General features: G+C 43.9%; 1 long non-coding RNA gene across 1 annotated transcript in view; it reads left to right on the top strand.

Annotated features, from left to right (window-relative positions):
• Positions 1-3,198: 3,198 nt before the first annotated feature.
• Positions 3,199-14,039, top strand: part of LOC147034302 (uncharacterized) — a 47,873-nt gene continuing 37,032 nt past the window's right edge. Inside the window, exon 1 of the long non-coding RNA XR_015057971.1 lies at positions 3,199-3,779. This is a non-coding gene — a long non-coding RNA (uncharacterized LOC147034302). The remainder of the gene's footprint in view (positions 3,780-14,039) is intronic.

The raw sequence follows: 14,039 nt of genomic DNA, 5'->3' as shown, positions 1-14,039 counted from the left end.
ACGTTTCAATGGGAAACCAGTCTTTTGGCATTAGTTGGTGGACGTTGAAGATTCCACGGTGTCCTTCCTAAAGAGTAGGCGAGCTATCACCAGCACCATGAACAAATTACAAATTCCTGCCCGAACGACAGTGCTGGGAAGGCAATGGCAAACCACCCAGTGCAACCCTTCCCAAGAAACTGCTTCGGCAGCAACGACGCTCTGCAACAGAGTATGGTACATCAGAAATCAGAATCAAAAATGTCTGTGCTTCCCCCACAGAATATGTCTGGACGTTCAACCAGACTCAGTGGTGTAATGATTCGAGCGTCTGCTTCTAGAGGTCGCTGGTTAGAACCCCAGCTAAGTCATATCAAAGACTTAAGAGTAGTATGTGCTGCTTCCTCACTTAATGCTCAGGTTTTAAAATTAGAGCACAGACAAACAACTATAGGTTGGCAACCACTGCACAGGTTGGATGGGCCTAATGACCTCATCCAATGTTGAAGTCCCTTGAAAGAGAGCTCCTATCATTACCTCCGCCAGCAAAGGTGGACCGAGGTTATGTTTTCATTCCTGTCTGTCTGTGAACATGATATCTCAAAAGGTTGTAGACAGATTCGGACAAAACTTGGTGGAGAGGTTGGGTGTGTGATAAGGGCAAAATGATTAGATTTTGGTGAAGATCCGGATCCGGCCACTAGAATTTTTATTTGATTCTTCACCATTGAGAGATAGGGCCAAAAACGAAATATAGCACGATATCTCAAATAATTATGGACGGATTCGGACTAGACTTGGTGGATAAGTTGGGTAGGCGACAAGAACAAGCCAATTCGATTTGGTTTCGGTCTGGATGCAGATCCGGCCTATCAATGGGATACAAAACGTAAACTGTTCAGCCTGGCAGAGGTGTAAAGACATGAACACATTATTTTTCCAATGAACCAGTATTCATTTGTTTATTCAGCCAAAGAGAAACAGATCTTGTGTGTAGAATTACAATGGTTGGCTGGCCAATCATGTGGTTTGATGCCACTGATCACGTGACTTGGACCTGTTGCAACTAACCGCCATTTCAGAGTCAACGCGTTGAGACCAGCGTTGTGCATGTGTTTCTATTACTTTCTCTCAGAGCCTGGCAAAAGGTAGCAACGTTTTGGGGGCTCATCCTGGATTGAGATTGGTCTGTTGGCAAGTGACCACTGGGACGGTGGAAGAGCCACAGTGCCCACATCATCATGGTGACTTGGACAATGGAAGACTGCAAGCAGAGTGTAATAGACCAACTATACACACTGCATCTGGATGGATTGAAGGATTTGGTGGAGAAATTTGCAATTGTGGATACCGATTTGAGTAATCGTTCCAAAGTCATCGAGGCTATTCTACATTTTATGGCCAATGATGAAACAGAGGAAGATGGGGGATGTGCTAAGTTCACATCAATGACTACATACCGCCAAGACAAAGTGAGAAGGATGGGTTGTCAGAATGTTACCCAGCAGCAGCAGCAAGCTTTAATTCATGAGATTAAACCAGATCTCTTTGCCTGGAAAAAGGACTTCAAAATTATTGGGCAAATTAGAAACTCAAAAACAGCATTGCACTACAGTTCTCTGTTGAGACAAATGGAGGAGAGGGTCCAAACGGTTTTTTTTTTTCAGAAAAAGAGGTGAGGGGTTGCGATGATCGAGCTGTTGAGCTAGATCTCTGTATACAAAATTACCTGGAGGAAAAATCCAGGAATTTGGATTTCTCCATGGAGGGCTTGAACATTGTGATTAAAACACACTTTCAGGAGCCAACAGGAAATTTACCTGTTACTGGGTAATGCCATTCAGAGTGGAAAAGAAGTACCCCAGGAATTCCTCATACGTTTACTGGATCTACACCAGAAAATCCTATTTGTGTCCTGGGAGGAAAAGTCAGCACTTCGATACGACCCAAATTTAGCGAATTTGATGTTTCGCTGTGCTTTGTATACAGGGTTGATGAGCGATGCAATTAGATTTGACCTGAAAACTCAATTGGAAAGTCCATCAACCAAAGACGAAGAGCTTTTACAAGCGATGATGCACCAGCTGCAAGGGGGAAAGGAGAGACAACGAAAGATGGAAGTAGACCATAAGGCAAGACTGAATCGCATTAACCTTCTTGAATTTTCAGACGAAATCACATCAGACGAGAAACAAAAGAAAACAACTCTGGACAGTGAAGTCGAGATGCTAAGAGCAGAGATTGCTGAACTGAGACAAATAATGCACACTAGTGACTCAAGTAAAGCCCAATCAAGAAGTGGCTGCTGCAGGTGTAAACACACTGGGGAACATTGTAAACTGGGCTGGGGATAATAAAAAATCTCACTGCCTAAAGACAGAGGGTCAGAGAAACGGGGACTGGTCACACCAAGGGGACAGCCGCTGACCACTGGTAATAAGGAGTCCCCAGCATGTATTGTATGTAACAAATTGGATTGCCATCTCCTTCGGTGTTCAACCCGTAAAAGTGTTTATTATTGTTCTGTTACATGCCAACGACAACATTGGGGGAGTACGCACTACTATATGTAAGGCTATCAAGTATGCGAGTGATAATTGGATAAAGAGCTGACCATCAATGCTGCCAACAGGTTATCAATCCCACACTCTGGATCGGTTGCCCTAGAATTGCAGGGTAAAAGCATGATGGTCCCATTCCTGGTCGCTGATGTGAGACACTTTAATGTGCCAATAGTGGGTTGTAATGTCATCGAGTATCTGGAAGATGAGTCAATTTCTTTCATGGAGGACCTTGTAAAAAAAAAAACAGGTCAATGCCATGGTGAATTTTGATCAGAACAGGGAGGAAAGATATTCTCTGTCCTCTCAAATGTGGAAGACACCCAGTGGCAATTGGGAGGAGAGGACCTACAATTGCAAAATGTCAAGTTCACACTGGAATCAGAAGGTCCTGGCACTGCCATGTTTATTCCAGATCTGAATACATCTTGGCTTGAGAGGTTGGAAATGTGAGAAACGAGTACAGACCCAACTGGGATGTGGTAATGCAACTCCCTCCGTGACCGAGAAATTCCTCGTAATGCCACCTTTGGACACCTACAACAGGTGAAATGGGTGATACCGCTTCCTCGCCAGCCAGGCAATGTCGAGCCTCATAACAAGGAGTATACCGAACCTGTGGAAGGCATTTACTCACCTGGTCAATGGAATCTTCCTGTCAATCTGGAAGATAATAACTTCAATGAACACCAGAAACAGGAAATCCGGTTAGTACGACGAGAGGAGTGCAACGCCTATTCACATGATAATGACGACATCGGTTCTGTTCCAGGTTTGCACATGGACTTCAAGGTGAGTGATTTCAACCCAGACCAGAAAACATACCTGTCCATCCCTAAACCTAGAGCACTCCATCAGGAAGTGAAAGATTATTTGACTGACTTGATAAGGAGGGGGTGGATTATGAAGTCCACATCGTCATACTCCAGCCCCATCATCTGTGTTCGTAAGAAAGATGGCAGTCTCTGCCTGTATATAGATCCAGAGAGCTGAACTCCAAAACAGTGCCAAGTAAACAGCCCATATCACGGATCCAGGATCCACGGATATCACGCATCCAGGATGCCCTGGACACTTGTTGAAATAAGTGTTTTTTTAATGGTTGGATCAAGGCAACGCCTTTCATCAGGGCTTTATTAAGGATGAGTGCCAACACCTAACTGCCTTTATAACACCTTGGGCCATTTCAAAGTAAACGCGTTGAGACCAGCTTTGTTGTGCATTGAGACTAAAGTCCAGGTGAGCTTATGCGATGCGAGCCGTGTCCGTTTCCATTTTAACAGCTTGATTTTCTCTCAAAGTTTGCCCGATGGTGTTTATCATAGTGGAAGGGCTGGCTATATCCGCAAGCCCTTCCGCCGTGACGAACACTACCGGGCAAACTTCCAGAGACATGCACGTTCCCCTTCGAGCTGTGTAGCCTGGGTGTGAATGTTGGCCCAGCTGTAAACTGTCATCGCAGTGTTACACAGGCAGGGTAATTCATCAATGTGCGTGCTGTCTCTGGACGTTCAACTGGACGTCCTGTCTGCCAGATTTCGTTGGTGGACGATAAAGATCTCACGGTGTCCTTTGCGAAGAGTAGGCGAGCTGTTTCTGTCACCCTGAACAAATAACAAATTTCCTGCCCTTACAGCCCTGGGAAGGCAAAGACAAACCACCCAGTGTCATCTTTTCCGTGTGGCTATTCTGGCAGCACTGAATCTACCTTCGGACAGAACACCAGATATAAGTCCTACCGGGTGGTGAATGCAACTCCCAAGGACAGAATTATCTCCACTTCTCATGGCAGTTTCTAATGAACTCCAACAAATTCCACTTTAGCAGTAATAGTCTCTTGGCATGAACATAATTATCCCCAGGGTTTTCGACAAAACAAACAGGGGGCATATTGTAATTGGTTGTATCTGACTGTCTGTCTGTCTGTCCATCCTTCAAGCTATCTCCTCCTCAACGGTTGGGCCGAAATTAATCAAACTTGGTAGTTACGATCACCACATGACACGAAGGTATCACTTTTGGTATGAGCAGTATCATTTTTCATATGGTCCCAATGGATGGATGGATGGATGGACCACACTCTGTGCAGAGCATTGGTGCTGCGTAAGCAGTCTCCTTGGCTATTGGACACAATCCTGGACGGGTCACCACTCCGGCACAGGATACCAGCAAGCTGGCACTCATTTTGCCGACCTCGGAAGGACGACAGGCAGAGTCAACCCCACCTGGTATTAATTCAACAGCCGAATGGGATTGAACTCAGGATTCTAGGATCGCAACTGGGATCCCAAGCCCACCACCTGAACCATTAAGCCACCACCAGGCATGGTGTGTCATCGACTTCGCTGTCGTTTATATTTTAATATTTTTTGTCATTCGTTTGTGTTATTTTACACTTTCATCCAGTAATCGATTATTGCCAATTTGAATTGGTCCATTTTGGAGATAATTTAAATTGTTGAAAGGTCTAATTGGTAATAATTAATTTTTTCCCCCATGGGTGTAAGCATACCCGTTTCCCCACTTTCGCAGACGGAGCATACCTTCCACTGTATTTGTCTCATGTTACAAAACCCAGAACGATGTGGCCATTTTGAATAAAATTACCATTCAACAAGAAAGCATCTCAAAATGTAAAGCCGGTCTGCGTCCGCTTTGTACCCGAACGAAACTTCACGAAGACAACAGCTTAAAAAAACCCATAAAATAATGTACATTTCATTCTTTTCTTTTCTCCATATTATCATAATAAGAGTTTGTTGAAAATTTGACGACAAAAGCTCAAATGGTAAAAAAAGAAGAAGAAAAAAGTGATGTTCTGGACAGACGCACGCACGCACACGATTGCAAAACCCCAGGTGGACGGGCTAAATATAGTGTAAAGGTCGTGGTGAGTAATTTACACAAGGTACAACACTCCGTTCAGAAAATAAAGGGATTGCTTCACAAGCAAACTCCACACATCAAGTACAATAAAGTACACGACTCAACATGATGGCACGATTCACCGACTGATCATCTCCACCGTGCTTCACGTAACCACCTGGTCCTTCTCGGAACTCACGCAGTGAAGCTGAAACAGTTGAGGGACTGTTGAAAGAAAAGCACAAACCGGTGTTCCGTACTCTCTGTCTATTGACCAAGGTTCAGGTATTTCTCGGAGCCGATACCACACAGGTGAAGTCCATAATCACAGGATGTGCATGCCCATAAGTGCACAAAGCCAGAAGGTGAATCCGGGTCAAAAGACGAGAAGTAGGTTTTGCACAGAACTCCTTTGTGGAAATGCATATCTATTGCCATCCTCATTCACGGCTTCCTCCAATGTCCTCCATTGGTGTGAGTAGCTGGAAGTTCTGAGCATAGTCCTGAATGCACAGAGTAGTAGTATAAGTGAATGGACGCCGGTTTTGATTGCCAATACGTGACTTTCCAAATGACGTATGAATCCTAAATGAGGCCTTTTGAGCATGTGAGCATGTGCTGTGTGTGTGTTTACACCAACTCATTTCTGCTCACTGGGCACGCACGCGCACGCACACACACACACACACACACACACACACACACACACACACACACACACACACACACACACACACACACACACACTTCTCCCTTTAGCAATAGATGTAAAAATCTAGTGAAATTTATTTTGGAGCCCTAGAACCAATCAAACAATATATTTATCATAACTGCCTTAACTGCCCCCCCCCCATCTCCCCCAATCCTAACAATTAATAGTAGATATCATCATTTTAAACTTCCCGTGTGCATTCACAAGCTCGAGATATGTCCATACCAATGGTATTCAGAAGCACCTACTCCAGACACAGTCTATTCCTTGATAGTGATAGGGCTGACAGGATGGCCTCGAGGTATGCACACTCACCTCTAAGCTGGCTAGCCTGGGTTTGAATCCTGACCCAGCTATAAGCTGTCATCCCGGTGTTTCACAGGCAGGGTGATTCATAAATGTGTGTGTGCGGTCCCTTGGGTGGACGTTAAATGGGAATCCTGTCTGCCAGCATTTGTTGGTGGACATTGAAGATCCCTTGGTGTCCTTCGTGAAGAGTCGGCGAACCACACACTGTGCCCAAATTCCAAATTGCTGCCCAAACCAGCAGAGGGAATTGTATCAGTGGCACAGCTGTGCCCTCAGCCGATGATGCTACCCCGTAGCCTTGTGCTGCATAAGAACGAAGAAGAAAACTGGTCGCGATCTGTTAGGGGAGGGTTTGTGCAGCACACGCCCATCCACCCCGGCCTTACACCGATCCACATGGTCGAGAGTTTGTACTATGAGCAGGTGCCCGTTCGGCGAGCTGAGAAAGTTCTCCAAGTCTTTCATTGTGCAGAGGCACAGCACTTTCTCTCAGGCACTTTTCCAAGTATTTTCAACTTCTTTTGGAGCTTTGTGAGCAATTTCAGGAAACAATCCTTATACCGGACACACGATATACTAGATTTCGCCCCGAACACACAAGTTTCCCGGGGTTTCAGTACACGCATTCCGAGCATCCTGGGGTGGGTTACGTAATTTTGAAAGTCGCACATCTCAATGTTGAAGAATGTCTCAAAAACAATTTCTACCTCGATCCAGATCTTCACGAAATCAAATCAATTCTTGTCACATACCCAACATGTCCACCAAGGTTCGTCCAATCCGTCCATAACTTGTTGAGATATCCTGCTCACAGAAAGACGGACAAACAAGGGTAAATACATAACCCCTATCCACCTTCGGTCAAGATCAATTTCACACAAAAGTCAAGGTTCCAGGAATAACTAAACAACGAGGAGAAGACAACCTGGTCATGAGACTTGATGTCAATTGGTGCCTCCATTGTCAAGAAAAAGAGACACGGAAATGCATTTCAGCCTCAAATCTCTGTTTGAACATGAAGCCCATGTTTCTCACATGGTGGGGAGTGACCTCCAAGGGGGTCGCGAGTGGGTTTCTGAGGTGGTCGTGTGCTGTCTGTGCTAGATGGTTCCACAAATCCTCGTCATGTTCCCAACGACTTACCTAATGTATGTGAACTTTCATTCTCAAGCTTAGGAGTGATCAAAACTAAGGCCAGGAACAGGCTGATGAATGTCGAGAGCAAGCTCCGATGTTCGCCGAGTAAGACTAGTCCCAGAATTGACATGTTGAGTGCAAAAAGGAAATAAAAATGACCCAGATTGAAGTCTTTGTGTTACTCCTGCAGTCAGGGTTGGCACTAATGGGCTCAGCCCAGTTTTCACCACCTGGGTTGAAAAAACAAACAAACCCTATTTGAGTAACCCCAGTATTTTCCCCAATAAAGTGGATTTTTTTTCAAAATCCCCATTCCTGTGCTTTTTTAACCCTTGTTGGGAAAACAGGGGGTCGCGGCTACCAAGTACCAGGATGGGTCGGTCGTCTGGTAAATCCGGCTAAGAAACACTGTTGTTAACTGTTCAAGATTTTTATATTTATTTATTTATTTACTATACGACCCATGAACCTGTTGGGTTCCCATTGTGACAGCGGTTGATGAAAAAAATAATAATAATAAAAAAGAGATAGCTCCACAGAACTATACCGCTGAGGTTGTTTGCATTGATCAAATACTCCCGAAGAGTATTTGACTGAATCGGGAATTGATTTTTTAATATTTTTTTTTCGTTGCCCGATTTGAAAGAAACTTGATATTGCACACCGCAGGTGAATGGTGAGTGAGGTGGCCCTAAAATTTTTGCACTATCGTGTTCTGTTTTGCCTGTATTTCGGGAACATACATACATACATATATACATATATACACACATACATACATACAAAATGAGAGTTTTAATAATATATAGATAGATTATTATTTAAATCACTCTATCGTGCCGAAGCCTTTATAGCTGTATGAAAGGTAATATTAAATGATCCCCAACCCCATTCCTTAGTGGGTGTAAGAAAGTGTTTTTGGCCCCAACAAAACATAGAAAAAAATGTGATTTCTTCAAAAGGTCAACAAGATGAGAACAGCACCGGGCAACGCCGGTGTAACAGTTTAACTACTCCCCCTGGACAACTTCGCCCCGGGGGGGGGGGGTACTTGTCCGAGGATAAGAAAATAGAAAATGGATAAAAAATAGTATTTAAAGAACATAAACACCGAGAGGTATATATTTTTAGTATAAATCTATTTTTGGCCATAGGGGGGCAAGTTATCCAGGGAGGGGGAGACTTATCCAAGGACAAGTACCCCCCTGCGGGGGATGTTGTCCAGGGGGCGACTTATCCTGTTACACCGGCTACCCATTCTTGTACTTATTGCATATAAAACTGGAAAATACGGGTGGATGATGAACCCTCATCTTGAAGTCTTGGTCAACTTATGTGAGTATGTCTATTAATGATGTACTGTTTGAACGTGAGTTGGACCGTGAGTACGTCTATTAATTACTTATCATCGGACCTTGACTACAGATCTATTAATTACAGAGTATTGGAACATACCTCTGAGACGTGTCGATCTTTGGAGCCCTCACACCTTTGAAACCCCTTTAGACCATTTTAAACCTTTTATACCATTTGAACCTTTTAAGACCCTTTATATCCTTTAAACCTTTACACCCTTCAGACCCACAAGACTCCAAGACCCAGTAGATGCTATAGACGCCATTAGAACCCTTAGTTACCTAAGACCTCATTTGACCTTCTGTCTGAGGGCCTTCTGCAATAACACTTGAGGGTCACCAGTCATAATGAAAAGGCCCCTCATTGGTAAACCAGTTTAGGACCAAGCTAAAAGGGTACAAAATATGATTAATTAATTACATTGCACTTTCTTTTCAAGTTATGCTCATCTTGGTAAGTGGCATTGGCAAAAGTCCCACATGTAAGGGGAAAAGTCCCACATGTAAGGGGAAAAGTTCCACATGTAAGAGGAAAAGTCCCACATGTAAGAAGAAAAGTCCCACATGTAAGAGGAAAAGATCCACATGTAAGAGGAAAAGACCCACATGTAAGAGGAAAAGTCCCACATGTAAGAGGAAAAGATCCACATGTAAGAGGAAAAGTCCCACATGTAAGAGGAAAAGATCCACATGTAAGAGGAAAAGTCCCACATGTAAGAGGAAAAGTCCAATGTGGCAAAGAGAAAACGGTGTCCATGACAACAATTTCACCCCCATTATAATCAAATCAGATATTTACCTACACCACCAAAGGTGGACGGAGGATGTTTTCACCCCTGTATCTGTCTGTAAGAAGGATATGTCAAAAAGTTGTGTATGGATTCGGACAAATGTTTGTGTACAAGTTTGGTATGTAACAAGGAAGATTGGTCCAGATACAGATCCGACCTCTCAGTGGGATACACAATGTCAACCGTTCAGCCTGGCCGAGGTATGCGCTCTACGCCTTCTAGTTCGTGTATGATTGGGTGAGAACCATTTCAAGAAATTCGGTCGCAATGCCTCCATTGAGTTTGTAATTGTTTTTGAAAACTCTCTTAGTTATAAACTACATCGTAATAGTGGGGTGTCATACTTATACTATATTTAATTCCGTGTGTGTGTGTGTGTGTGTGTGTGTGTGTGTGTGAGTGTGTGTGTGTGTGTGTGTGTGTGTGTGCGTGCGTGCGCGCGCGCACGTGTGTAGCAGAAATCTGCAACCGTGCAAGCGATTTATTCTCGGCACCCATTTATGGATAAATCTCATCATGTAAACCACAGTACACAAGCAAAGATCTCTATTGGTAACACATGTGACATCACAAAAGGACAGCTAAGGTCCACCCACCTGCTGTATGTACCCTGCGGCACAACCATGGAACATGACGTACAACTCGGGATGTTAGCCACAGGACAACTTAATGAGCAAGAGAGAACATTATGTGTAACACAGGAGTTTGGTTTAGAGACTTTAATTGCCTTCAAATTAAAGCTTCTCAAATTTCTCCTTCCCATGCTGCTAGAAACACTCCCCACCAATGGAGCTGTCATTGAAATAGGCCTTGGATCGACTACTCTGTGTAAAAACGACTTGTTTGTGTGTGTATATCTATCTATCTATCTATCTATCTATCTATCTATATATCTCTCTCTCTCTCTCTCTCTCTCTCTCTCTCTCTCTCTCTCTCTCTCTCTCTCTCTCTCTCTCTCTCTCTCTCTCTCTCTCTCTCTCTCTCTCTCTCTCTCTCTCTCTCTCTCTCTCTCTCTCTCTCTCTCTCTCTCTCTCTCTCTCTCTCTCTCTCTCTCTCTCTCTCTCTCTCTCTCTCTCTCTCTCTCTCTCTCTCTCTCTCTCTCTCTCTCTCTCTCTCTCTCTCTCTCTCTCTCTCTCTCTCTCTCTCTCTCTCTCTCTCTCTCTCTCTCTCTCTCTCTCTCTCTCCTGATCATGAACATATCTCTTCCCCAAATGGGCCAACACAATTGGGATGAAGATCAGGGAAGGCAAAGGTCTGTGCACAAAATTGTTTTGGACCAACCAGGTTTCTATCTGTTGTGATTTACATTGCTCGGATGTTTTTGAGAAAAACAAATTCCACATCGTAGTGACATAACTTGGGCACCGTGAGGCCAAGTGGTGCATCGTGAGATGGGTTCATGTTTCAGAATGCAATGTCACACCGCGTTTCTATCAGGAACCCGAAAGTGGTTGTCTGATTTTCTCCATGGGAGGAAACAGTGGTTGGCCCTTGATGATGTCCTTTCCCTTCAGGTTGGGATTCCACAAGGTAGCATCTTAGGACCTACATTATTGATAATAATCATTAATCTGCCCGATATCGCTTGAAAACCAACTCTATCATTTTGCCGATGACCCCACACTTGGCACAAAACAGTACGTCCCTCTTTGAAATTACAACCGCTGCCAAATCCCTTTTATTAGACCTGGACAACATAAGCTGCTGGTCAGCTACTTGGAACACAATGTTCTTGCTTCCTGTCAAGTCACACGTTCTCACAATCTCTCAACAAGGATCAGTAATTGAATGAACCAATCCAGTTCCTTGGATGGCCACTGGAAGATATGCAATCCCTGGAATTCCTTGGCCTCACTTATGGATTATCTAACCAAGTTCATCTGACAAGATGGCCAAAAGGTGTCCACACTCCCCTCTCAGCTATAAACTCTCACCCCGGTGTTTCACAGGCAGGATGGGTGAACAAGATGGCCGAGTTGAGGTACGCACACTCGTATCTAAGCTGTCGATCCTGGGTTTGAATCCCGACCAAACTGTCATTCTGATGTTTCATTGGTTGTGTGATTCATCAACGTGTGCGCTGTCCCTTAGATTGACGTGAAACGGGTGTCCCGTCTGCCAACATTTGTTGGTGGACGTTAAAGATCCTATGGTGTCCTCCACGAAGAGTAGGCGAGCTATCGCCAATACCATGTAAAATTACAAATTTCTGCCCTAATCAGCAGAGGGCATTGCATCAGCAGCATAACCCTGATCTCTCACCCATCAGCGCAGTACACACACACACACACACATTTATTATTATAGATTACTACTACGACTACTATGACATCTTTCATGGTCTCATTTAACCTCACCTTCTTTTGAGGGGTTGGCGAGAGGGAAGTTTGGACCAAGTCTTTCATGAACCAGCTGGCCAGACCTAATGTTAGATAGGATCCGATAGGCACAGGAATTGGTTCAGGGTGATGGCGATAACTCGTGGACAATCTTTGAAAGACAACGTGGGATCTTTAATGTCCATTCGTGAATCTGGGACACCCGGCTCAGCATCCATCCGAAAGAAGGTGCACTTCACGACGCCAACGCCCTGTCTGTAAAGAACCAATCAGACAGTTTATAGCTGGGCTGAGAACCTACTCCTGATGAGACAGCTCAAAAGGTAAGTGAGCTACCTCTGCACCACCCTATCAGACTAGCCAACGATAAGTGCCAACACATTGGCACTTGCACCAAAATACTATTGGCCAAGAATAGTTGGTAGAAGGAATATCTCTTGCACCGAAATATTTATATATTTTTAGAAGATAAAATTTAGGCCAATGGAAGAGATAGGCGACAGATGAGAGAATGCAGCGCACTAACAGTGGTGGAAGCAGGACAACACATGGACACAACAAAGGGTTGAATAAACAGGAGGTGGAGAGAGAAGAGCGAAGGAAGGAAAGCAACCTCTTTACGGCATGGGAAGTTCGAGTACCGGTATTTCAGAATTCACACAATATATGGTGAGAGTTTTTCCATTAGTCACAGATACCGGAACATGGAATTCATTTTCTATTCTCTCGTGTCTGCTCGACTGACATTTCTATGCAGTTGTGCACATTGCTCACAAGAACTACAACCTGATATCCTCAATGTAACTGCACTCCAACGGTGAGATCCTGGGGTGACCCCGAACCCAATAGGTAATTTCCAACTTGTAATGGATACCTCTCACGTGGAACGAAAGTGTATGCAATACAAAGTCCTGGTGAATCAGAGTGCGATTTTGTAAGAGATGTGAACCATTGAAACTCGTGTGAAAATCTGTGGTTCGTGAAAATTATGAAAATGTGTGACGTGGTTCCGGCAATTCAGGTTCATTGCACTAAACATTGGCTGGTTTGTGAATTGTAATGGCTTGAACACCCACCATTCCTTCTCTTGAATACACACCAAAGGACCAAGACCCTTCCATCATAAACCAAGCTCACCGCCTCCTTGTGCCTTTTCACTTGTCTTCAACTTCGGCAGCATCAGAGTAAAATCCGTCCTTACATATTCCTCCATTTTCAAACTCAATTTGACAGATTATATTGTCACCAAAGAAAAGGAAGGTGTGTGGTCATCATTGTTATTACGCCATGCACTCAAAGCAAAAGGCAGGGCTAAGCAATTGGTTCACTTCTGTCTGTCTGTCTGTCTACAATTGTCAGTTTATGATCGAGGAACAACTTGGTTTCAATTGAGTACTAAACCACTTTAGCAGTACTTCGGCTCTGAATTCATCCCAATCGCACATGTCTAGAAAGGAGTGATAATATTTTCACTCTACCTGCCTGTCAGTCAAACAAAATTGAAAATCATTCCAAACAGGAAACTTATTGTTTTTAAGGACGTCATAAAGGACACAAACAACAGGCACGAAGAACTAATGTAACGTGTTGAATAAGGTGGTGTGAAAGAAGCTGCGTCAACGGCGGTAAACCTCCAAAATTTCCTTTTTTCTACAACCTTCAAAATCTTGATTTTATTTCAAATAAATCGTATACTTAAACTGTAGAACACAAAATAACCTTTTCAGCACTTTTAGAACCCTTCCGTTGAGCAGCACTTGGATAAGATATCAATGAAATGGAAGACCAAGAAGGAACCCGAAGAGGTAAAGAGTAAAGATGGAGTCCTCAGGAGGAACCTGGATAGGATTCGGGTTTCAGCCGTTACTCCACAACCCTCAAACCCATCCAGGCACGGCCAAGTGAGCCTTACAGAAACGTTTCTGCAAGAATTCACTTCTCCTTACAGAGATGGACAACGAAACAGAGAAATAGAGAGTAAAAGGAATAAG

This window comes from Eptatretus burgeri, chromosome 1 (genome assembly GCF_056783735.1).
Source record: "Eptatretus burgeri isolate ZD-2024b chromosome 1, Ebu_testis_v1, whole genome shotgun sequence".
In the NCBI taxonomy this organism is placed as follows: domain Eukaryota; kingdom Metazoa; phylum Chordata; class Myxini; order Myxiniformes; family Myxinidae; genus Eptatretus; species Eptatretus burgeri.
The sequence above is the reverse complement of the archived record's forward strand: the minus strand, read 5'-3'. Positions and strand labels throughout refer to the sequence as shown.